The sequence below is a fragment of the Macrobrachium rosenbergii genome, chromosome 13 (assembly GCF_040412425.1).
Source record: "Macrobrachium rosenbergii isolate ZJJX-2024 chromosome 13, ASM4041242v1, whole genome shotgun sequence".
Lineage (NCBI taxonomy): Eukaryota > Metazoa > Arthropoda > Malacostraca > Decapoda > Palaemonidae > Macrobrachium > Macrobrachium rosenbergii.
Genome location: NC_089753.1, coordinates 31,532,452 through 31,558,581, shown reverse-complemented (window position 1 = coordinate 31,558,581; position 26,130 = coordinate 31,532,452). Strand labels below are relative to the sequence as shown.

Here is a 26,130-nt window from a genome sequence, read left to right as displayed (position 1 = left end):
ATCATCATTTTATCCTGCGCGAGAGAAACAGGAAGATGAAGAGAACGAGAGCTTCGTCCGCTGCCTTCCGGCGCAGCGGAAATAAAACCGTTTTTATCTAAAGTCATCGTCCATAAATTACGGAGGATACGCATTTAACATAATGAGGCTGTATATTTCTCTGTGCAATTGCAACTCGCTAAATTACATCGCGAGTTTGAGCGTTGTTTGGGCGAAGGCATTTCGGCGAGTTTTTTTTGACAAAATTGATGGCTTGCGCCATTTATATTTCCGGGTAAAACATAGTTTTCACTTTTTTATTTTTTAAGCCTCTTATTTCAGGTCCGTCCTCGAATCGTTGGCAACGTAAAATCATTTCTCGGACTGAATTTGAAATGCTGTCTGTCTCTCGGACGGATTAGCGTGATAAGCTATCAAAGTCGAAAACTTGGAAGCTCAGTTTCGTAAATTGAATTGAATACAGAATTTAGGCCAAAGGCCAAGCGCTGGGACCTGTGAGGTCATTAAGCGCTGAAACGGAAACTGACAGTAAAAGGTCTGAAAGGTGTAACAGGGGAAAACCTCAAAGCAGTTGTACTGTGAATCAATTGTTAGGAGAGGGTGGAAAGATGGAAGAAAGAGAATATGAAAGGAGGTACAGTAAAAGGAACGAAAGGGGTTGCAGCTAGGGGCCGAAGGCACGCTGCAAAGAACCTTAAGTGATGCCTACAGTGCACCGCAAGAGATGCACTGATGGCGCTACCCCTCTACCGCGTTAGTTTCGTAAAAATTCAAAAACTAAATTAGACTTATATACACTGAATTTAAGTCCTCCAATACTTTTACTGGTATATGAATGATATATTTGAGAAGATACTTGTAATTCCAAACTTCAGTTTTGTCTTAAAATCTCCTCAACGCTGTCAGTAAATTACCCTCTGTACTAAATAACCTTGAAATCCCCCATATCTCTTTGTATCACTTTTACCACCGACTTTCTCCTTTCCTTGAACTATTTACATAAATGCTTTACAACGGAAGCTCATTTCACACATTTCTTCCCCTATCAGTCCTTTACTGTTCGAGGTAATTAGAATACCACCATCATTTTGTTGTGATAGTGTTCTTAGTGACATATCGCTCCTTACTGCTGGCTGTTACTTATCAGGTGAATCTTAATCATCTTCTCCCTTTGTGGTGTTTCTTTAAATAACTCTGTAACAACTTTGTCTTTGCACCATAATCCTTCTCAAATTTATATAAAAAGAAAGGTTCTTGACTTCCAGTAGGATATTTAGAAGCTTCACCAAATTCCGGAGGTATTTTATCCAATCCTTCGGTCCTTTTATTTAGAAAATTAGCGCCAGCTTTCCATGGTACATTGACAGTTTCATGACCAATTTCAAATGGTGCTTCAGTCGGAAAATTATTCTCAGTCACAGACACTCGTTCATGGTTAAGATCTGCTGAGATGACCTCGCTCTTTGCTTTCTTCGGAGGATCTTCACATCTTGATCCTGAGGAAGTCTTTTCCTCTGGACGTCTCATCTTGATCCTAAGGAAGTCTTTTCCTCTGGACGTCATATCTTCATCCAAAGGAAGTCTTTTCCTCTGGACGTCACATCTTGATCCTAAGGAAGTCTTTTCCTCTGGATGTCATATCTTGATCCTAAGGAATTCTTTTCCTCTGGACGTCACATCTTGATCCAAAGGTAGTCTTTTCCTCTGGACGTCACATCTTGATCCTAAGGAAGTCTTTTCCTCTGGACGTCACATCTTGATCCTAAGGAAGTCTTTTCCTCTGGCCTTTGGGAGTAATTAAGTTTGTTTTCCTCCATCCCCCTTCAGCTAGGGAATAAAGGGACGCTATTTTAATATGAATGTCCCTTCGCATATCTCATTGCTTGTGCTCCTTTAAATTGTTATAGAATAGAGTCAAAAACAGTCTCTCTCTCTCTCTCTCTCTCTCTCTCTCTCTCTCTCTCTCTCTCTCTCTCTCTCTCTCTCTGCAGCCTCAAGGCTCAAGTGATTTTACCCTGGTCTCACCCAATTTCGAACCCTGAACCAGGGGAGAAATTTAACGGTGTAGGCGTGGTACTTAAAAAAAAAAATCCAGTATAGCTCTGTTGGCCCCAGCAGTGATTTGGGTATTTGGTTGTCATTCGATTGCTGTGGGTTGAAGCTGTGGTTTGAGAGAGAGAGAGAGAGAGAGAGGAAAAATATAGCAAAAGTTAGTAATAAGTAAGTCATCAAAATGTATGCCATCGTATCCAGATTAAGATTGTGGTGAAACTTTTCAAATAGATTCTCTCTCTCTCTCTCTCTCTCTCTCTCTCTCTCTCTCTCTCTCTCTCTCTCTCTCACGTCATTTTCTTGTTCATCTTTGGAGAATTCGCCATTTGATCGGAAACTTCGTCAAAGCTTCGAAGGCATTTTCCCCCCCTAAAGAATCGGATGCAATGAAATGAACCTAATATCCTGCAGGAAAAAACGTATTTCATGGTGTGTGGTTTTATTGGGAAAGAAATTCTTGTTTTTCAGGAGATTCCTTTGATAAGGGAGATTATACCTCCCATCGGCTGCGACTGGAATTGGATTAGAAAGTTTTCGTTAACTTTCATATTTTCTCTCATGGTGGATGTGATGGAATTTTTTTTCTTCTTTTTTTTTAATCTGCATGATATTAAATGGCAGTTCTTGCTATTTTTTTTAGCAGTGACTTTTGGTGAATGTTTGATTCCCGTTATTTATAAATCGTTCTGGATGAGTACTGTAATTAAACATAGGAATGATTTTAAGTTTCGTCTTGAAAGTATAACTTGAAGCTTCATCGTGAATTGCAAAAACTTTGTCTTCAGGTTTAACAAGCAGTGCTTTTATCTAGCTTTCTGCTGAGGTAAAACCAACTTTTAGTCATAATGCCTATCAATCATCAAGCGAAATATGTCAACCAAAGTTCAAGATAGGTAGGAAATTGATGCATTTTCCTTCTATTTCCGGTACCACTATAAACTTCCATTCATAGACCAACTTGAGTAGTACTTTTTTCTTCTTCTTCTTCTTCTTCTTCTTCTTCTTCTTCTTCTTTTAACACTTCAATTATTCGCTTTACCTGCTGCAATGATGTTGAAGACCCCTTAACACCCGTTTGTAAAAAATGACTCTTGACTGGCCTTTGACAATCACCCATCAAATGCATTCGGCCGATTTAGCTGATTCTAACGTCACGTCACCGACACATCACTTCACGTCAAAGTACGTGAGAATTTCTTACGTGGAATCAAATGGACTTGTTCACACCATCACGTCACGTCACCATCAAGCGCACGGCATCCACCGTCACATCACGACACGTTTCTTGGAAAGAATATTTTGACGTGACGTGACGGTGCTTATGCAAGTTTCTTAGCTAAATCTGAGTCGCCGAGGTTGGGCACGAACTGAACGGGATCGTGATGGATAGTGTGAATACAAGGCACGGTTGATGGGACGGTGACGTGACGTGATGTGTCGGTGACGTGATGGGACGGTGGCGTGATGTGTCTGTGACGTGACGTGATGTGTCGGCGATGTGACGTGATGTGTCGGTGATGTGATGTGTCGGTGACGTGACGTGATGTGTTGGTGATGGGACGGTGACGTGACGTGATGGGACGGTGACGTGACGTGATGTGTCGGTGACGTGACGTGATGTGATGGGACGGTGACGTGACGTGACGTGATGTGTCCGTGACGTGATGTGAAGGGATGGTGACGTGATGGGACAGAGACGTGACGTGATGTGACGTGGCGTGATGTGTCGGTGACGTGACGTGATGTGTCGGCGACGTGACGTGATGTGATGGGACCGTGACGTGATGTGTCCGTGACGTGACGTGATGGGACGGTGACGTGATGGTATATTGTGAATTAGCCGATGAAAGTGAAGACCCTTGCCAGCCTTTCCGAAAGCAATTAGAGGCCCGGAGCGGCTGGGTGCCTGAAGAGGGAGAAGTGGGGGACAAATCAAAAAAGGCTGTCGATGGAAGCAACGATGACAGCGAAGCCTTTGTCGCATTGTAAGCTCCCCGACCGGAAGGTAAAATTAGAGCGGGGTTCTTTTGCCTCGGGTGAATAGGTGGTCTAGTTGGACGGGGAGCGACTCTTTCAGACCTAACGGCGGGGAACATCGAGGGTCTTCTGCGGAGGCTCGTCAATCACGCATTGTTATTAATTGATGGGGTGTGATTGCTCTAATTAAGAAGGACGGAGAATGCAGCCTTGAGAATGACTTCTTATTCAGTTCGTTTTTTCCAGATCTGTCGTCAGGGGAATGTTGTGGGTATTTTCTAAAGACTCGATTGCCTCGTTTTGTTTTTGATTAATGGGTTTGCGACAACAACTCAACGCTGAATAGCTTCTATGGGATGGGCGCAGGCTATAATTTGGGGAGCACGTGGAAAGATGGTTATTTATTGCTTACAATTTTGTAATCAAAGTCAGAAAAGAGTCCCTTTCGTAGTTTCATGCTTCTATGTAATAATCCTGTGGCATAAGAAATGCTTCGCTTCTCGTTCAAATCCGGCAGAGTTCACAAGCATTTTTTAATCCATTCTTCCACAGTATGTTTCCTAACTTCAAGCGCAGAAGGACATTCACTGACTTGGTTCTTCGATCTGTTCCTAAGTCAATAAAACTTCTTGAAAAAGGTCGCTGGAAGTTGTTGATCATCCACCCTCCAATCATCAAACATACCAAATTGCAGCCCTCTAGCCTCAGTATTTTTTTTATTTTACTTAAGGTTAAAGTTAGCCGTAATTGTGCTTCTGGCAACGATATAGTATAGGCCACCACCAGGCCGTAGTTAAAGTTTCATGGGCCGCGGCTCGTACAGCATTATACCGGAACTACCGAAATATTGAGCTTTTTTCGGTGGCCTTGATTACACACTGTACAGAAAACTCGATTGCGCAGAAGAAACTTCGTCGCGCTTTTTTCACTTGTTTTTATTGATGTCGCTGATGTGACTATGAGTTTATTAAGGGGCCCTAACTCCAGTAAATGAAATAGGATTGTTTGGTGATTGAAATTATATAATGGAGATTTACCGCATACTGTGTAATCCTTGAAAATGAAATCACTCTTTGCATTTGAGTCTGTCAATAAAATCATTTTTGTGCGCTTTGTAAAAAGAAATAACGCGAGAAATGAAAATGGTAAATTTTATCATCAGAGATGCATATTTATTTTGTAGTGTCTCATTCACATTTAACTGCTAATCATGCATAGCAAATTACATCGCTTTAAGGAACAATTGCCATAACCAATTTGATCACCCAATTTGCCATCCGACCCTTTGGACATTTTTTCCAAAGATCACGAATTTCGAATTCCAGGAGATTCGTCAACTGGCCCCTGCTAATGGACCCCTGAATTATTCAGGACCAAATAAAAGGTCCAGCGGACCGCAGGTTCCTCAGCACACTCAAATATTGACACGCCCATTCAGTTTGTTGGACCCGGATGGAGACTCATTTGTATATTTCTCGCAGAGTGATTGATGTGTGTCAGGTTGGGGTAATATCCTGAATTTTAAAAAGTCAGGGAGGCCTGATTGACCTGTTGTGACACCAGTTTAAAGGCAAGTCACTTGGTCAGTTCCCCGTCAGTGCATCTCATATGGTGCACTGTAGGCATTGCTTAAGGTTCTTTGCAGTGTGCCTTCGGCACCCTAGCTGCAACCCCGTTCGTTCCTTTTACTGTACCTCCTTTCATATTCTGTCTTCCATCTGACTCTCCACCCTCCTCTAACAATTGTTTCATAGTGCAACTGCTTTGAGGTTTTCCTCCTGTTACACCTTTCAAACCTTTTACTGTCAGTTTCCATTTCAGCGCTGAAAGACCTTATAGGTCCCAGTGCTTGGCCCTTGGCCTAAATTTTTATATTCCATTCCAACGAGCTTCAAAACCTTTATATTTTATATATAAATCTTTAGGTATAAATATTTTTTAATACGGTCCTCATAGATTTTTATTATCAATAAAGGGACTTTCCAGAATTCAAGCACCTTATGCAATGGGGCGCAGTGTAATTCCATTCTCCACCCCTCCCCTCCCCAAAAAAATCCCCTTTTGTTATTAACTTTTGTTCCCCGCCGCTGACGCCCACCCGCCCGCACCATAAGCCTCTGGGGACATTGCAGAACGAAAATATTTGGTCGGGCGGCGTTGATTGGCTATCAGCCATCAAAAACGCTCCGCGGACGATTACCTGGTGGAGAGAGGACGCCTTAAATAAAGAACACGGGCCGGGGTCCCCAAATAGGCGATTGGTGTCGCGGTTTTTCCGCTGAAAAGTTTTAGAAGGCAAAGATTAAGAGGGGGCACTGCTGCTGCCCTCGTATGACAGTTATGCCCCGGTTCGTTTCCCATTGGGAGGGGGAGACTTGCTGTAATGGGTTGTTAGCTTGCCGTCCGCTGTTAAAAGTGACGACTAAGGACGAGCCCTTTTTTTTCCGTTTTATTCTGAGTTGGGGTTTTTTCGTTTTATTCTGAGTTAGCTTTTTTGGGTGTTTTTCTTCATTCGTTTTATTCTGAGTTAGCTTTTGGGGGTTTTTTTCATTCGTCTTATTATGAGTTAGCTTTTTTGGGGGTGTTTTTTTATTCGTTTTATTCTGAGTTAGCTTTTTTGGGGGTGTTTTTTTATTCGTTTTATTCCAAGTTAGCTTTTTTGGGTGTTTTTTTTTTTCATTCGTTTTATTCTGAGTTAGCTTTTTGGTGTTTTTTTTTATTCGTTTTATTCTGAGTTAACTTTTTTGGGTGGTTTTTTCATTTGTTTTATTGTGAGTTAGCTTTTTTGTTTTTTTTTTCGTTTTATTCTGATTTTATATTTTTCGTTGGCATGGCTGACTTTGAATCGGTTTCTCAAAGACTTTCTTGTGGTATTGGGGACGGCCAGGCATTCAGTTCTACTTCCTGGTTATGTGTACCCAAACACGTGCAGATACACACATACACACACTCATACACACACACACACACACACAAAGTGGTCAGCTGGATCTTTTATCTATTACGCATGATCCAGCGAACTTCAGTTCATGAACGAAAAGCAAAACGTTCCAAAATTTCTTCGTGGACTTAGTCAGTTCATGATTTGGTAAGATACAGGTTTCTCTAATAGCTATTATATATTTGATCTTTCTTAATGTGCAGTTATAGTTCCTTCAGTTAATATCGGTAAGATTTCTGAGTGGCATCACAAATTTTCGTGGCGAAATCTTTAAATTTCCCAGATATTGCGTTATCAAAAAGTCAAGAGTGGCAATTGAAGTTGCTTCAATTAATATCAGTAAGATTTCTGAGTGGCATCACAAATTTTCGTGGCGAAATCTTTAAATTTATCAGATATTGCGTTATCAAAAAGTCAAGAGTGGCAATTGAAGTTGCTTCAATTCATATCAGTAAGATTTCTGAGTGACATCACAAATTTTCGTGAAGAAATCTTTAAATTTATCAGATATTGCGTTATAAAAAAGTCAAGAGTGGCAATTGAAGTTGCTTCAATTAATATCAGTAAGATTTCTGAGTGGCATCACAAATTTTCGTGAAGAAATCTTTAAATTTATCAGATATTGCGTTATAAAAAGTCAAGAGTGGCAATTGAAGTTGCTTCAATTAATATCAGTAAGATTTCTGAGTGGCATCACAAATTTTCGTGGCGAAATCTTTAAATTTCCCAGATATTGCGTTATAAAAGTCAAGAGTGGCAATTGAAGTTGCTTCAATTAATATCAGTAAGATTTCTGAGTGGCATCACAAATTTTCGTGGCGAAATCTTTAAATTTCCCAGATATTGCGTTATCAAAAAGTCAAGAGTGGCAATTGAAGTTGCTTCAATTCATATCAGTAAGATTTCTGAGTGGCATCACAAATTTTCGTGAAGAAATCTTGAAATTTCCCAGATATTGCGTTATCAAAAAGTCAAGAGTGGCAATTGAAGTTGCTTCAATTCATATCAGTAAGATTTCTGAGTGGCATCACAAATTTTCGTGAAGAAATCTTGAAATTTCCCAGATATTGCGTTATCAAAAAGTCAAGAGTGGCAATTGAAGTTGCTTCAATTAATATCAGTAAGATTTCTGAGTGACATCACAAATTTTCGTGGCGAAATCTTTAAATTTCCCAGATATTGCGTTATCAAAAAGTCAAGAGTGGCAATTGAAGTTGCCGCAATTCATATCAGTAAGATTTCTGAGTGACATCACAAATTTTCGTGAAGAAATCTTTAAATTTACCAGATAATTGCGATGTCAAAAAGTCAGGAGTGACAATACAGTCATTGAATACACAAGCTCTAGTTAAACACACCTACCAAAAATCCGTTTTTCGAAATCGCCCCTACGTTTCCATTCGATTTGTCCCAACACAATAAGGCTTTGGACGCCATCACAAAAAAGTAATACGTGGGCGGGAGTCGCTGATTGCCTATCAGCCATCAAAAAACGCGCAATGGATTGCAGAGTGAAAAGCTGAAAGAACCCTTGTTGATATCAACAAAGGGGAGAGAGAAGAGAGTTTACAGGCTTTTTCCAAAGTCTCCACATTTCTTGATATTTACAGAAGGGAGGTTATAAAGAGATACTGCATTCAGTCTGCCAACCCTTGTCGTCGACGTCTTCTTCTTCTTCTTCTTCGTCTTCTTCTTGTCTGCATATTGGAAAAGGGGAATTTATACAGTGATTATTTCAGTCACATTGGAAAGGGGGAATTTATAAAGTGATTATTTCAGTCACATTGGAAAGGGGGAATTTATAAAGTGATTATTTCTGTCTGTCCATTCAGTCTGTCAACCCTTTTCTTCTTCTTCTTCTTCTTCTTCTTCTTCTTCTTCTTCTTCTTCTTGTCTACATACTGGAAAGGGGGAATTTATAAAGTGATTATTTTTCCCTGTCTCGACATCGACGTTTGAAGGGAAAATGGGCTCTTTCTCTTGCGGGGAATTTTAGGGAGGGGGGAATTGGGGGTCCTTTTCGAAAGGTTACTAGATTATTTTCCGGTCGTGATTAATGGGTTTTGGGTGTTGTTCTCCTTTGTGGGCGTGGGTGACATAGGTTGCGACGCCATTTTAAAGCAATTAATCAATCAGTAATCCGCTCTTTAGGTGTTTACTCTTTTGGGATTTATGGGATGAAGTGAAGCGATATGAATCTTTACAGGAAACACGTAAAAAATGCGCCGAAGTTTCTTCGGCGCAAACGAGTTTTCTGTACATCGCATAATCAAGGCCACCGAAAATAGATCTATCTTTCGGTGGTCTCGGTATAATGCTGTATGAGCCGCTGCCCATGAAACTTTAACCGTGGCCCAGTGGTGGCCTGGCCTAAGAAGCACGATTATGGCTAACTTTAACTTTAAAATAAAATAAAGACTACTGATGGTAGAGGGCTGCAATTTGGTATGTTTGATGATTGGAGGGTGGATGATCAACATACCAATTTGCAGCCCTCTAGCCTCAATAGTTTTTAAGATCTGGGGGCGGACAGACAAAGCCATACTTAATAGTTTTCTTTGACAGTAAACTAAAATTGCTTTAAATAGTACTAATGTTATGTTAGTCAGATTTATGAGGTTGACAGTGGCTTCCGATATATTCATATTGTTTTGATTTGGATGTCAAAATAACGGTCCAGATATTTACGAATAGTATACAACTTTGCTTTCATCATATCCATTGAAAATCTCATGCGTAAATCAGGAAAATCAAGGTGTATTACCAAAGATGTTAGGGGAAATGTCGTCACCCTGACATATTTGGTAATGCAGAAAATCAGTCTATATTATTGTCTTCTTCTTCCTTAATTTATAAAGATTCCAGCTAAATAATTAATCAGTCAGTGACCGCAAGCCCCTCTTCTTTCAGTCCAGGGACTGAAATGGCTTTCAAAGGATGCAGTCAAAACAAACACGCGTATTATAGAAGCGACTTAACCTGAGTGCTGGCTGTTGGACTTTTGCTCCAAATCTCTTGCTCTTCTCTGGAGGTTTCGAGGCTAGTTTCTAAAAACCATTTTAGTTTTCTGTAAAAGACAACTGTTGTGCCGGCTTCGTCTGTCCGTCCGCACTTTTTTCTGTCCGCACTTTTTCTGTCCACCCTCAGATCTTAAAACTACTGAGGCTAGAGGGCTGCAAATTGGTATGTTGATCATCCACCCTCCAGTCATCAAACATACCAAATTGCAGCCCTCTTGCCTCAGTAGTTTTTATTTTATTTGAGGTTAAAGTTAGCCATAATCGTGCTTCTGGCAACGATATAAGATAGGCTGCCACCGGGCCGTCGTCAAAGTTTCATGGGCCGCGGCTCATACAGCATTATACCGAGACCACCGAAAGATAGATCTGTTTTCGATGGGCTTGATTATACGCTGTTGCGGCTGTACATTAAACTCGATTGCGCCAAAGAAACTTCGGCGCATTTTTTTTACTTGTTCTTTGGTGTTAATACTGTGAAAATATTTTAAGTCCAGCGTGGGAGAATTACTTTTTTTTTTTAATCACATTTCTCCAACGCTAGATTTAAAACGTTTTATAGTATTATTACTCAAAAAAGAAAAGTAATTTTAGATGTTTTTCTTTTATTTTACAGAAAACAGAGGAAATATACAGAAAAGCAAAAAGTAATTCGTTACAAATTCCCTTGAAAGAATGCAAAGAAAATTTCGAAAAATATGCAGTCTGACTTCACTTTATTTCTACAACTTAATTTCTCCCCGTAGGGCGGTAGTGCCGTCAGTGCACCTCATGCGGCGACTGTAGGCGTTACTTAACCCCTTTCATTCCTTTTATTGCATCTCCTTTCATATTCTCTTTCTTCCATCTTACTTTCCTCAACCCTCTCCTAACAATTGATTCATAGTGCAAATGAGAGGTTTTCCTCCTGTTACACCTTTCAAACCTTTTACTGTCAATTTCCGTTTGTGCTGAACGAACTCATAGCTCCCGGTGCTTGGCCTTTGGCCAAAATTCTTTATTCAGTACAATTCAATACAGCTTAATTCTCATGACTTTATTACACAACGTAAAGCATAAATTCCCGAAACTTGCTGTCTCACTGGACCCATACATGACAACCAAAAGCTTCAGCATTGTCCGCCTTGATGCAGGTCAGGAAATATACATTTGTCTTCATTCTAGCCAACAACCATTAATTATTTGCAAAATAATGCTTTGCGTTCCGTGGCACCGTATAGCAGTGGTCTCCTGTAGCTTTTGTTTACTTTGAATGATTGAGGGTTCTGTGAATAGAGTTGAAATGAATATGTATTTCAGTGCTGCTGTCAAGCGCGTTTTTGTCTTACGTTGCTGCGTTTGGGTTGATAATTTTTTTATGTGTTAATTTTACCTCTATTTATTTGCTACTTTCTGTTTTTCCTTTATCTTTTTCAAATTTGTTTTGTTTGAGTTTACTTTCCCAGGCAATGGGTTTTCAGTTTCTTACACAAGATTGTTTTTTCATTATTCGTGTTCACGAAATTCTACAGAATCTATTGACACACTCATATTTACTACAAGTCTGACGTTGACCTTGAAGTGTCATGGTTATACGTCGACGTTGGGTTGAAATTTGATTAAATCTTATTTGTAAGTTTTTGTATTTGACGTTTAATGCATTTTATCAGAATCATTTATCATCCTAATGGTCAAAACGCATTGTAGACGTCTAAAAAGCTTTTGATGCAGTGACCAGCCAATTGTGGTTATGCTAAGTGATTATTTCATTGCCTGATTGTCCGTTTAAAAAGAAAGATAACGTAGCTTTAAGAGGGATTACTGACTAACGTATCCACAGCCTTCCATGATGTTTGCTTCAATTTCGTAAGTTAATTTATTCAGAAATTGTTTAGATGAGTCTTGTTCTTCAACGTTCACGTCAGCGTTTACGTAAATAGTTTTGCGTACCTATTAAATGTACCATTGCTAAGGCTGAAATTAAATTTCTGGTTTCCCTCAGTCGTTTCTGTCAAAACTACAGCTGTTGGTGAATATTTTCAGCATTTTACATATTAAACCGTTATTTCAGAGGTTTCTTACGACCATATCTGCAGTTTTTTTATTCTTTTTTTTATGCCACATTCCAATCGCTAAATGGACAAATAGCAAGCGTGTTGTTCACTTTGATGCTCGTCACTTCTGATAGGTCCCTTTTTATAATTATTATTGGGACCAATTTTTCCCATAATGCAACAGGGCTTAAGTACATGAAGCGCTATACCGAGGCAGCAATCGCTTCTTACCTGTCAGCATTCAAACGCTCTTTGGGTGAAAATGAGAAAAAGCCGAAGAATCTCGTTGATATTGAAGGGAAGAGAAAGCGATTCTGAAGGCCCTTGAAATCTTCGGGTTTCGAAGGGAAATTATGAGGGCGATTTGAAGAGACAGACAGACAGATTCTGTCTTGTTTGCACGCGGATAGAAAGAGTTTGCAAGCGATTATTTGGCCATAACTCTTGCAAGTTGTGGCGGGCGATCTTTTTCTTCTTTCTCTGACTTTAACGGTGGAAATCCGAGGGACTTCTTGGAATCTTTTTTTGTTTTTCAGACTCGTATTGATACTGACTAATGTGCTCTGGGCGTTATTAGTTTTCTGTAAAGGAAAACTACTGGCCGTCCGCACTTTTTCAGTCCGCCCTCAGATCTTAAATACTACTGAGGCCAGAGGGCTGCAAATTGGTATGTTGATCATCCACCCTCCAGTCACCAAACATACCAAATTGCAGCCCTCTAGCCTCAGTAGTTTTTTTTCATTTTATTTAAGGTTAAAGTTACCCATAATCGTACTTCTGGCACCGCTATAGGTCAGATCTCCCATGACATGAAACCTTCGGTTCGCCTTTGAGTCCTTGCTTAATTCATGGAAACTGCTGGTGTCAGGGCATTGTCAAATCAGTTATTTTAGGTGCGTAATTTTTTTGTTAGCAATTAGAATGGCTTTATCTAAATGATTGTTGTTACTTTCGTTGTTTACATGTTAACTTTGTTGTTATTTTCGTTGTGTGCATGTTAACTTTGTAGTTACTTTCGTTGTTTGCATGTTAACTTTGTAGTTACTTTCGTTGTTTGCATGTTAACTTTGTAGTTACTTTCGTTGTTTGCATGTTAACTTTGTAGTTACTTTCGTTGTTTACATGTTAACTTTGTAGTTACTTTCGTTGTTTGCATGTTAACTTTGTAGTTGTTGTTTGCATGTTAACTTTGTAGTTACTTTCGTTGTTTGCATGTTAACTTTGTAGTTACTTTCGTTGTTTGCATGTTAACTTTGTAGTTACTTTCGTTGTTTGCATGTTAACTTTGTAGTTACTTTCGTTGTTTGCATGTTAACTTTGTAGTTACTTTCGTTGTTTACATGTTAACTTTGTAGTTACTTTCGTTGTTTGCATGTTAACTTTGTAGTTACTTTCGTTGTTTGCATGTTAACTTTGTAGTTACTTTCGTTGTTTGCATGTTAACTTTGTAGTTACTTTCGTTGTTTACATGTTAACTTTGTAGTTATTTTTGTTGTTTGCATGTTAACTTTGTAGTTACTTTCGTTGTTTGCATGTTAACTTTGTAGTTACTTTCGCTGTTTGCATGTTAACTTTGTAGTTACATGTTAACTTTGTAGTTACTTTCGCCGTTTGCATGTTAACTTTGTAGTTACTTTCGCTGTTTGCATGTTAACTTTGTAGTTACTTTCGCTGTTTGCATGTTAACTTTGTAGTTACTTTCGCTGTTTGCATGTTAACTTTGTAGTTACTTTCGTTGTTTGCATGTTAACTTAGTTACTTTCGTTGTTTACGTGTTAACTTCGGCAGCACGTGCGTATCGGAACTTCTACTGCTGGCGAATTGTCTTCTACCACCGCACCAATTTTCTGATGATGAACCAAAAAGATCATTATTTACTGATCGCCAGACGCTAATAGCCACTCGAGCTGGAAGCCTTTGCCATTATGACAGCCACTTCATCATCCAACATCAGTTAACGCTCGTTCCCAATTTATAAGATATAGATAAAATTCCCGTTAAAAAAAAAAAAAGATCCCCTTTGTTGCTAACTTCTCGTTCCTTGTCGTTACCCCAACACGAAAAAGGGCTCCTGGCCACGCCGGAGCGAAAATATGTGGTCTGCCGGCGTTGATTGCCTAACCCGCCATCAAAACACTCCCCGGCCATTAACGTGTGAAAGGAGAAGGGGCTCCTAAATAAAGGATGTGAGCCTGGCTCGTTCAAAAAGGCCATCGGTGTCCCTGTATTTCTTGCGGAAGCGTTCGCAAGCTTAGGCTGGAAAGGATAGTGTTTGTTGTCAGCGTCTTTCTCGGTGCTGTTGTGTTTTGTGATCCTGTTGAACCAAAAAAAGGAAAAAGATTTCTGTTTGCGTTAGTTAATTTACCAAAGCCCGGTAATAGCAGCTGGGAGATAACAAGTTGCTTTGCTTAGAGCTCGCTCTCTCTCTCTCTCTCTCTCTCTCTCTCTCTCTGGGCTCTCTCTCTCTCTCTCTCTGGACGACGCGTTCCTCATTGGACGGGTGGGTACCGTTCTCCAGCTAGCACTCTGCTGGCCCGGCGCTCGATTCCCCAACTTGCCAGTGAAGAATTAGAGGATTTTATTTCTGCTGATAGAAATTCATTTCTCGCCACAATGTTCATTGCTCCAATAAGCTGTAGGTCCCATCAAGGTAACCAGTTGGTCCTTAACCACGTAAAATAAATCTAATCCTTCGCCAGCCCTCAAAGCTGTTAATCAGCTCAGTGGTCTGACGAGGTAAACTAAGTTGTACACCATAACTTTTATTCTGGGCGACGCGTATTTTCCTAAAATCCAGTGTGCATCTGTAGACCTGCTACCGGTAACTGTGTATCTAGTTGTTAGGAACCCTCAAGTTACAGCATCAAAAGGAGAGGGAGAGAAAACTAGACGTGTGTTCATTGCTCCGTCAAACTGTATACCATCAAAACGGGCGGGCCTCGACGAGGTAACCCTCACCCCACCTGGGGGAAGCCATTCATTAGGTATTCATTACATTCTCAGGAAGGAAGGTAAAGGATGATTACGGATACAAATAACAGGTCTTTTCGACTGCATATACTGATTGTTTGTACAGTATACTCAGGTAATTGGCCGTAATTCCATTCTGTGTTGTGTATTTCTTCTGATGGGTTGAAGCTCTAGAGAGGAAACACTTTTTCCAATTCGTAGACTCTGTTTCTTATTTTAAAAGTATGAATGTAATATTGCAAGCAGTAGCTTAGTTTACAATATATGTAGAAAGTAGCGATTAGTAGATTTATAATTTATATTCTTATATGTATGCGGTGCACTGTAGGCATTGTTTAAAGGTTCTTTGCAGCGCCCCTCCTGCCCCTTAGCTGCAACCCCTTTCGTTCCTTTTACTGTACCTCCTGTTCATGTTCTCTTTCTTCCATCTTACTTTCCACCCTCTCCTAACAGTTGATTCGTAGTGCAACTGCTTTGAGGTTTTCCTCTTGATTTATAGTACAAGTGCCAGGTTTTCCTCTTGATTCATAGTACAAGTGCCAGGTTTTCCTCTTGATTTATAGTACAAGTGCCAGGTTTTCCTCTTGATTCATAGTACAAGTGCCAGGTTTTCCTCTTGATTCATAGTACAAGTGCCAGGTTTTCCTCTCGATTCATAGTACAAGTGCCAGGTTTTCCTCTTGATTCATAGTACAAGTGCCAGGTTTTCCTCTCGATTCATAGTACAAGTGCCAGGTTTTCCTCTTGATTCATAGTATAAGTGGCAGGTTTTCCTCTTGATTCATAGTAAAAGTGGCAGGTTTTCCTCTCGATTCATAGTACAAGTGCCAGGTTTTCCTCTTGATTCATAGTACAAGTGGCAGGTTTTCCTCTTGATTCATAGTACAAGTGCCAGGTTTTCCTCTTGATTCATAGTACAAGTGCCAGGTTTTCCTCTTGATTCATAGTACAAGTGCCAGGTTTTCCTCTTGATTCATAGTACAAGTGCCAGGTTTTCCTCTTGATTCATAGTACAAGTGCCAGGTTTTCCTCTTGATTCATAGTACAAGTGCCAGGTTTTTCCTCTTGATTCATAGTAAAAGTGGCAGGTTTTCCTCTTGATTCATAGTACAAGTGCCAGGTTTTCCTCTTGATTCATAGTACAAGTGGGTTTTCCTCTTGATTCATAGTACAAGTGCCAGGTTTTTTCCTCTTGATTCATAGTACAAGTGGCAGGTTTTCCTCTTGATTCATAGTACAAGTGGCAGGTTTTCCTCTTGATTCACAGTACAAGTGGCCAGGTTTTCCTCTTGATTCATAGTACAAGTGCCAGGTTTTCCTCTTGATTCATAGTACAAGTGCCAGGTTTTCCTCTTGATTCATAGTACAAGTGCCAGGTTTTCCTCTTGATTCATAGTACAAGTGCCAGGTTTTCCTCTTGATTCATAGTACAAGTGCCAGGTTTTCCTCTTGATTCATAGTACAAGTGCCAGGTTTTCCTCTTGATTCATAGTACAAGTGCCAGGTTTTCCTCTTGATTCATAGTACAACTGCTTTGAGGTTTTCCTCCTGTTACACCTTAAAACTCCTTTTATTGTCAGTTTCCATTTCAGCGCTGAATGATCTCAAAGGTCCCATTGCTTGGACTTTGGCTTAAATGCTATATTCTGTTGTATTCTTGACCGAGCTTGCTCTCACCTGCCTGGCTCCATCGACCAACGCCAGAGTTTAAGATACTGGAGTCGTTGGGCTGCCTAAATTGCTCTTTAAGGACCCCCTAGAGTAACTAGGGGATCTTACTTGAATGGCAATTTGGCAAGGCGCGTCGGGCAGCTCTCTCTCTCTCTCTCTCTCTCTCTCTCTCTCTCTCTCTCTCTCTCTCTCTCTCTCTATATTTGTCATCAAATTACCTATCTCCATATCTGTCTATCGATCTCTCTATATATCTGTCTGTTTATCTATCTATCTATCTATCTATCTATCTATCTAGAGAGAGATCTAGAGAGAGAGAGAGAGAGAGAGAGAGAGAGAGAGAGAGAGAGAGCTGTCTCATCCTTCTACTTTACCAGAAGAACTTTCTGGTAATTATAAACCAATAATGACTTCCACTATTGAGTCGGTACACCTTTTAGGAACATTATTGGTAAAGTCATCAGGACGCCGGACATTCTCTCTCTCTCTCTCTCTCTCTCTCTCTCTCTCTCTCTCTCTCTCTCTCTCTCTCTCTCTCTCTCTCTGCATGCTTGTGATTGCTCCCGTATCTTAATCACGGGATGAGGCTATTTCTCCTTGCATCAGTAGGAATATTATTTGAGTATTTACAATTATAGTTTCTGTAAGTTCTTACGCAAATTTATATTACAGACTTTAATCATTTTCCGTCTTAGTATGATGATGTTGCCTCCATTTTGTATTAATAAACTATATTTTCACTTTAATTACTTTCATGTATTTCTTGATGAATATTACGTAATGTTTTACAGATTGATTTTTCTTTGGATAATTTTTCCTTCCTTACATCAGCCATTCTTTGTCAGAGAGATTGCTCTCTCTCTCTCTCTCTCTCTCTCTCTCTCTCTCTCTCTCTCTCTCTCTCTCTCTCAGTACGTTACAAAAACGAGTATAGCGGAGCCGAATGTTTGGTCATCCCAACACTTTTTTAACTATTAATTTCTTCAGTCTAGGGATCTCCTTTAACCATCACAGCTTCGAAGTATAGAAACCACTTCAGTGAGGTAACGGTTAGGCCTAATAGTTACTAACCTCAATATCCTCAAGTTATATCTTACGCAGAAGAAATCTTCATCACGGAGCAAATAGAAACTTAACTTTGTCTTTCAACTCAACCTTTTCCTCCTCTGTACCGTCCGATAGACACATATATCTATCCTAAGAAACAGAGAGAGAAAAACAACTTGGGTTCTCATTTCCCCAGCAAGTTCTTCCCTTAGCGATGCCATTAAATCTCGACCCATAAGTTAGCCCCCCGCTTTAGCCTCGTGTCCTATCCAGTATTTTCCGTTCGTTGACCCCGTCAGGATTCTCGCCGCCTTGAAGACAAACAAACCTTTTGACGTTTGCAGAATTTTTGTTCTTCCTCTGTCATTTTTCTTTCGGAAGTGAGCGTATTTAGCCAGTTAGAAGTAGAACGTAGCAACATTTAAAAAACATATCCCCATATGGCAAAAAGATGTTAAATTTCGACTGTCATTTTTCTTGGAGACATCCACGATTTTTGCCACTCTCCGAAGAGACTAAAGAGGGTCCTAACGTTGAAAATGCCGTCCCACCGCTTCAACTCTTGATCGCAGACATAAGTCCAATTTGACGTGATTCTGCTGACAGACACCAAGGGTACAACGCTCCTCTTCTCTCTCGGACGAGGGCCAGAGCTTCTGCTAAGAACTTTAGCGATATTTATGAGCAGCTAGCGGCGCTCAGCTTCTCTTCCCTTCAGTTACGCTTCGTTTAACTGACTGGAGTATCTTTGATGCAGTTCCTCTGGAGCAATCACGCCGAGAGGTATCCATTTGAATCCGTTTCTCGCGATGATTCAGGCGTATTAAGAAAACAGGTCGTATCATTAAATATTTCAGTTGTGATAGTATGTGAGTTGTGGCTCGTTGAAATTTAGGATGAGTAATTATGAGCGGCCGACATAACAGCAATTAAGCCATCTTTCTAAAGGTTTCTCTTTGAAGGGGAATTTCAGACAAATTCTTTTCTGTACATTGCAAATTTAATCGATTTACATTCATCTCCATGCAATGCCAGAGGTGTCAGTAAGCTCTCAGACCTTAGGCTTAACTAACAGAAGCAGCAACGAAAGCAATAGTAGTAGTAGTAACAAATAAATGAATAAAAGTTACATCTTACAGCTAATGAAAAAGAATAAATAAGATCTCAAAAGCTTAAATTCAAGGCTTCCTCTTGAGGAAAACGGCAGTGAGGATGATATTTCCGGCGCGCATTTTCCCCCGAGATGTGACCGAGCACCGGGACCTTCCCCTGACAAAAGCGGACGCCATATCTTATAAACTGGCCATAGAATTTTGTTAAAAATAATCTCATAATGTTTCCTACACCCAAGTTACCTTGGAGTTACCTGTGCAGCTAGATTTAATCCAGCCTAACTTAACCTAACCTAGGGGCATGGCAGAAAAACCGGGGTTGGTGCAATTCTAGCATACATCTCGGGAACTTGCTTCCGCGCACTAGCATAATCCGTTTTCTTTGGTCTAAAATGTTCGAGATAAAAACAAAAGAGCGGGAAAATAACGAACGCCATATGAACAAGGTAGAAAGAAAAGCCATTAAAAGGTTTTTTTTTATTTCTAGCAACATTCAAGAGTACTAAATTACTTTGTTACACGGACAGTACAATTTCAATGCGATTGTAAAGGGAACATATTGTACGAAGTGTCTAGATACACTTGAGGATGCTGATATTAAGAACGGGGAAAAAATTATGGTACTAAGGCGTGAAGGACTTAGTTAAATAGACAATTGAAAGGGGAAGTGTAAAATATACATCACGGCGTCGCCTACCCCCCACACACACACAAAAGTAGACATTTAAGCCTTAGCGGTCGGTACCCGCAAGAAAAGAAACAAAAAAAAAACTTGGAGAAAAAAAAAAACCTGAAACAGAAAACGCTTTCCATCCGGCGATGTCTTAGTTTTCTGTAAAAGAAAACTATTGTGGGCCTTGTCTGTCCGTCAGCACTTTTTCAGTCAATCAAATGCACATAGGCTTGCGGGCCAGTTATAGTCTCATCTCTCTCTCTCTCTCTCTCTCTCTCTCTCTCTCTCTCTCTCTGTGGGAGACTACCACCTCTGATAGGTAACCCAGAATTTCAAATTTCTGAGCCATCTTCCTGCAGCCAATAAGTTGAGCACTTAGCGACAGCCGGCACCCCACCGATATTGATGTTATTGGGAAAATTTCTAACTATGCTGCATCTTAGGGCGCAAAAACAAGTAAAGAAGATTTGATAGAAAAGTATTAAAAAAAAAAGGTTAAATAAAAAAATAGGTGACATTAAGGGTTGCTGATGTGACTTAGATAGGTCCCCAGCATAGGCCATTAAAACGAAAACAAATGGAAATTCTATAATTCTATATAAGTTGCTGAGCGCACAATCAAATGAAAAAAGATTCGACATAAAAGTATATCTATAAAAAAGTGAAATAAAAAATGTGATATTAAAGGTTTATGTAAAAAAAGGTATAGGTCCCCATATCGGCCTTTTGAACAAAAACAAAAAAATTCTATAATTCAGTATAAATTTCTTAGCACAAAAACAAGTAAAGAAGATTGGATACAAAAATTTTAAAAAATAAATAAATAAAAAAAGTTACATTAAAGTCCCCAGTATCGCCCAAGAAAACAAAAAAAAAAATTCTATCATTTATTTAATATATATTGCTGAGCGCGAAAAGTACTTCCACATAGAACAAAAGTATTCCAAAGATTAACGATAAAGATATAATTAATTTTTTTAAAAAACGCGAAATGAAAAATATACTGTAGTAGACAAGAATGAAGAAATGGCCTCCATTATTCGCAAATAATCGCTTTCCCCTAAATCTTCCTTCTTACAGCGGAGCAACGGTCGTTGATATTCCGGAGAGGCCGCCCAATATGGCGAGGCAGAAGGTTGCTGAGTGCCACCTGGTTGGACCAAAGAAAAAGGGGGAAATAATTGACTCTTGGGTGGGGGGGCGACGACCCCCGCCCCCTGGATGGAGCAGAATGTTTCAGCACGAGGCGTGTCTGGAAAGAATAGTAGTATTCGACTCAGACACAATTACGGATTTATTTTTTTATTTTGTAAACTTTGAAATATACGTAAATTATTTGCAGTGGTTTTTTGTTTATATATATATATATATATATATATATATATATATATATATATATATATATATATATATATATATATATATATATATATATATATATATATATATGCTGTAATGAATGTTAGCAACCTCATGCAGGAATATCTACCAATAATCTGAACGATTTGGTGCATCCTCTAAGCTGAAATGAAATGGCATTTAGATTAATGTATGTACACATACACACACACACACACACACCTTTCCACAAACACAGACGCATATATATATATATATATATATATATATATATATATATATATATATATATATATATATGTTTGTGTATACATAAATTTATATATACATGAGCATCATCCAATCATAATTATCCCCCATACATTTTCATCCACAGCGGAAACATCAAATGTACACGGCAGTTAACAGAGCGTCTGGACACTGTTGCAGGAAAAAGCAAACGAAAGCTTTTTTTATTTTTTTGTATGGAGGGGCAAGTTAATATTCATAATATCGGATCCTTCAACAACAGAACGTCGACTATTGTGCCCTTTGAAAGGACGTCCGCGCACGCGCTCTGTATACGACTCTTAATGAAATGTATGTTTACGCTCGAGTTTTGTTTATTACCGAAGCCCGCATTCCACTCTATATAATATAAGTTCCCTTGACGGTAAAGCAAACATGACTTCCACTGTGTGAATATAACCCTGGTTCCAATGAGTATTTCCGAATGCCTCAAATATTATAACCGGCGTGGCGGAGATACGAATCTCTCTGTAAGTACGTTTCGGAAAATACATTTCTACCTTTTACGATAAGATCTCTACAGTCGCTGGGAGCCTAACCGAACATTGATTTAATTTACGTTCCTGGGAGAGAGAGAGAGAGAGAGAGAGAGAGAGAGAGAGAGAGAGAGAGAGACGTGATCACTTCAGTGGATCAACGACAGGAATGGTACGCATTCAAATTACATGAAGAATAAATAGATGCTGTCAGGGGAAACTAAAAAAAAATAAATAAAAGTTTAAAGGGGAAGTCTGCTGAATAAATGACTGAGTGAATAATTTATTGGTCATTAAGGCTGCAACCTAGACGAATTGCCTACGATTACAATATACTATGAAATATAAAAACACCGCACTGAGCTTCTGAGTTATCAACAGGATGATCCACAGTGATACTCTCGTGTAACATGACGAAATGTACTTGTAGAAATATCTACAGAGCTTAAAGCTTTCGTCCATCCTTCTGTGGACTTGATTCTTGCTAAGCAAAAATATCACTGTGGACCCTCCTATTGACAATATATATGTCTCAATTATCAAGTGGAATAGTAATCTTTATTACGATGTTTGCGAAGAGGGTGAAACTGTCAAATCACAATATGCTGATGCCTTTTTTTAACTTGATCGTTTTATGACAATGCTATGATCTTTTGTTTTGAAGTTTTCATTGTCATTAAGTTGAATTTTGAAAAGACGCTTTCCACCATATCAAACTTCAACACCTAAAGCTGATTCGGTCGATAATGCGCTGGTTATGGACAGTGGAACGTAATTCCAAATATTTATTGTTTCATATACACAATCAGTTAATTAGAAAACCAGCGCACGAATCACTGAATCATAATGCAACATAACGTTCATGAGTCCATGAAATTCTTGGAAATACGGATTTGACAAGCGGTCAAAAAAGGTACGGAATGTTTTCGCCTAATCTTACAAATAAAATCTGTAAACACACGCAGTGCTACTACTCTTCCTAAAGCCCCACCCCCCCCCCCCTTCTGTTGTTTTCTCTGTTGTTTTAATAAACTGCGAAATGTTGTTCTCAATAAAAAAAAATTGTTTGAACAAATTGAACTGGTCTTATCGAAGCGACAAAACACGACAAATGGCAAATGTCTAACCTTAGATGTTTTGCATACGATTGCATGGATCAGTTCCTAAACACTCTGTCGAGTCCTACTTAATCCATTTCCTGACAGTGTATATATTTGACTTCTCTCTTTTAAATTCAGTGTACAGAGTATTTGACAGCGTACACAGGGCACACAATCCCACCGTACAGGTGATTGTTTACATTGCATTCGTAATAGTTTTTGTACACAGCACTCACGTCATCATTCTTCATGATTTGAGTACCATAAAGTAGAAGTTTTGACTGAACGAAGAAATCTTAAATGTTTAAAAAAACGGTTTTATTGCATATAAGGTTTTTATATTTGCCCTTTATTTTCATCAAACTCTCTCTCTCTCTCTCTCTCTCTCTCTCTCTCTCTCTCTCTCTCTCTCTCTCTCTCTCTCTCTCTCTCATATGCACTCTGAGTCTACCAGCCGATTGTTTATAACAACAACAAAAAGAAAAGTCCGTAATTGTGTCTGGGTCGGAATACTTAACCTTTCCAGACACGCCTCGTGCTGAAACATTCTGTTCCATCCGGGGGCGGTTATTGGGGCGGGGGCACCGCTCCACCCCGAGTCAATTATTTCCCCCTTTTTCTTTGGTCCGGCCAGGTGGCGTTCAGTAACCTTCTGCCTCGCCATATTGGGCGGCCTCCCCGGAATATCAACGACCGCCGCTTCGCTGTAGGAAAGAAGATTTAGGGGAAAGCGATTATTTGCGAATAATGGAGGTCATTTCTTCATTCTTGTCTACTACAGTATGTTTCAGATTTTTTATTTCACGTTTTAAAAAAAAATTATTATATCTGTATCGTTAATTTTTGGAATACGTAGATGATATTTTTGCTCTTTGTGGAAGTACTTTTCGCGCTCAGCAATTTATATTAAATAAAGTATAGAATTTTTTCTTTTTTCTTGCCAGATAAGCAAGCCTTAATGTAACTTTTTTTATTTAGCTTTTTTTTAACTTTTATATCAAATCTAATTTACTTGTTTTTGTGCTAAGAAATTTATGCTGAATTATGGATTTTTTTTTTTTTGAAAAGTAGATATTGGGAACCTACCTTTTTAACATAAGTAACCCTTAATATCATATATTCTTATTCAATTATATGTATATATATATATATATATATATAAACTTTTATAACGAATCTTTTTTCATTTGTTTGCCCGCTCAGTAATTTTTATAGAATTTTAGAATTTCCATTTGTTTTCGTTTTAATGGCCTATTTTGGGGACCTATCTAAGTCACATCAGCAACCCTTAATGTCACCTTTTTTTTATTTAACCTTTTTTTTTAATACTTTTCTATCAAATCTTCTTTACTTGTTTTTGTGCTCCTAAGATGCAGGCTAGTTAGAAATTTTCCCAATAACATCAATATTGGTGGGGTGCCGGCTGTCGCTAAGTGCTCAACTTACTGGCTGCAGGAAGATGGCTCAGAAATTTGAGATTCTGAGGTTACCTATCAGAGGTGGTAGTCTCCAGAGAGAGAGAGAGAGAGAGAGAGAGAGAGAGAAATGAGACTCTAACTGGCCCGCAAGCCTGTGTGTGCATTTGATTGACTAAGCTATTTCATAATTGACCGATTATCATTCAGAATGATTCTTTTACTAGTTTTTTAGTTCTCCGTAAAAGAAAACTATTCTGATGGCTTTGTCTGTCCGTCCGCACTTTTTCGTGCCCACCCTCAGATCTTAAAAACAACTGAGGCTAGGGGGCTGCAAATTGGTATGTTGATCATCCACCCACCAATCATCAAACGTACCAAATTGCAGCCCTCTATGGCCTCAGTAGTTTTTATTTAATTTAAGGCTAAACTTAGCCATGATATTGCGTCTGGCAACGCTATAGGACATGTCACCACCGGGCCGCGGCTGAGAGTTTCATGGGCCACGGCTCATAAAGCATTATAATCTGTACAGAAAACTCCGCCGCATTTTTTAATGGTTTTAAGAATTTCATTCTGAGGGAAAGACCTAAGACACTGGACGTACTGAAGAGAACAGCTGATCTGTAAAATAAATAACAACAATAACTTGAAAATAGTCAATTAGTTTTCAGATACTTGGCAAAATACGTTCACTTCCGGAAGAAGAATGACAGAGGAAGAACCAAAATTCTGCAAACGTCAAAAGGCGAGAATCTCGATGGGGCCAAAAGTTGCTACATTCTTCTTCTTCTTCTTATTGACAAAATCCGCTCAATTCCGAAAGAAAAAAGACAAAGGAAACATCACAGCTCTACAAACGTCAAAAGGCGTGCTTGGCTTCATTATTATTATTATTATTATTCAGAAGATGAGACCTAGTCATATGGAACAAGCCCACCAAAGGGGCCACTGACTTGGAATTCAGGCTTCCGAAGTACGTGGTGTTCATTAGGGAGGAGTGAGAGGAGGTAAAAGGAAAAAATAAATTAATAAAGAGATGAAAATGTATTCAATTGCAAGGAGGCGAGAATCCCGATGGGGTCAACGAACTGAAAAGCCTGGAGAGGACACGGGGCTACAGGGGCGGGCTAACTTATGGGTCAAGATTTAATGGCATCGCTAAGGGAAGAAGAACTTGCTGGGGAAATGAGAACCCAAGTTTTTTTTTTTTTTTTTTTTTTTTAGGAGTTATATATCTACCGGACGGTACGGAGGGGAAAAGTTCGAGGTGGAAGATAAAGTTAAGATGCTGTTTGCAGGGCGATGAAGGATTTTTTATACGTAAGATACAACTTGAGGATATTGAAGATAGTAATTGTTAGGCCTAACCGTTATCTCACTGAAGTACTTTCCATACTTTGAAGCTGTGATGAGTAGAGGAGATCCCTAGACAGAAGAAATTGATAGATAAAGAAGTGTTGGGATGACCAAACATTCGGCTCCGCTATACTGGTTCTGAGAGAAGAGAGAGAGAGAGAGAGAGAGAGAGAGAGAGAGAGCAACCTGACCAAACGTTCGGCTCCCGCTATACTCGTTTTTTGTAACCTACTGAGAGAGAGAGAGAGAGAGAGCAAGCAACCTAGCCAAACATTCGGCTCCCGCTATACTCGTTTTTTGTAACCTACTGAGAGAGAGAGAGACAGAGGGAGGGAGAGACAGAGAGAGAGAGAGAGAGAGACAGAGACAGAGAGAGAGAGAGAGAGAGAGAGAGAGAGAGAGAGAGAGAGAGAGAGAGAGCAATCTCTCTGACAAAGAATGACTGGTGTAAGGAAGGAGAAATGATCCAAAGGAAAATCAATTTGTAAAATATTACGTAACATTCATCAAGAAATATAAGAAAGTAATTAAAGAGAAAATGAAATGTTATTAATACAAATGGAGGCAACATTATCATACCAAGACGGAAAATTATTAAAGTCAGTAATATAAATTTGCTTAAGAACTTACAGAAACTATA

The 26,130-nt window shown here is 39.3% G+C and overlaps 1 protein-coding gene across 1 annotated transcript in view; it reads left to right on the top strand.

Moving 5' to 3' along the window:
- Positions 1-26,130, top strand: part of LOC136845128 (serine proteinase stubble-like) — a 512,075-nt gene that overhangs the window by 300,423 nt on the left and 185,522 nt on the right. The gene's annotated exons all lie outside the window — the stretch shown is intronic.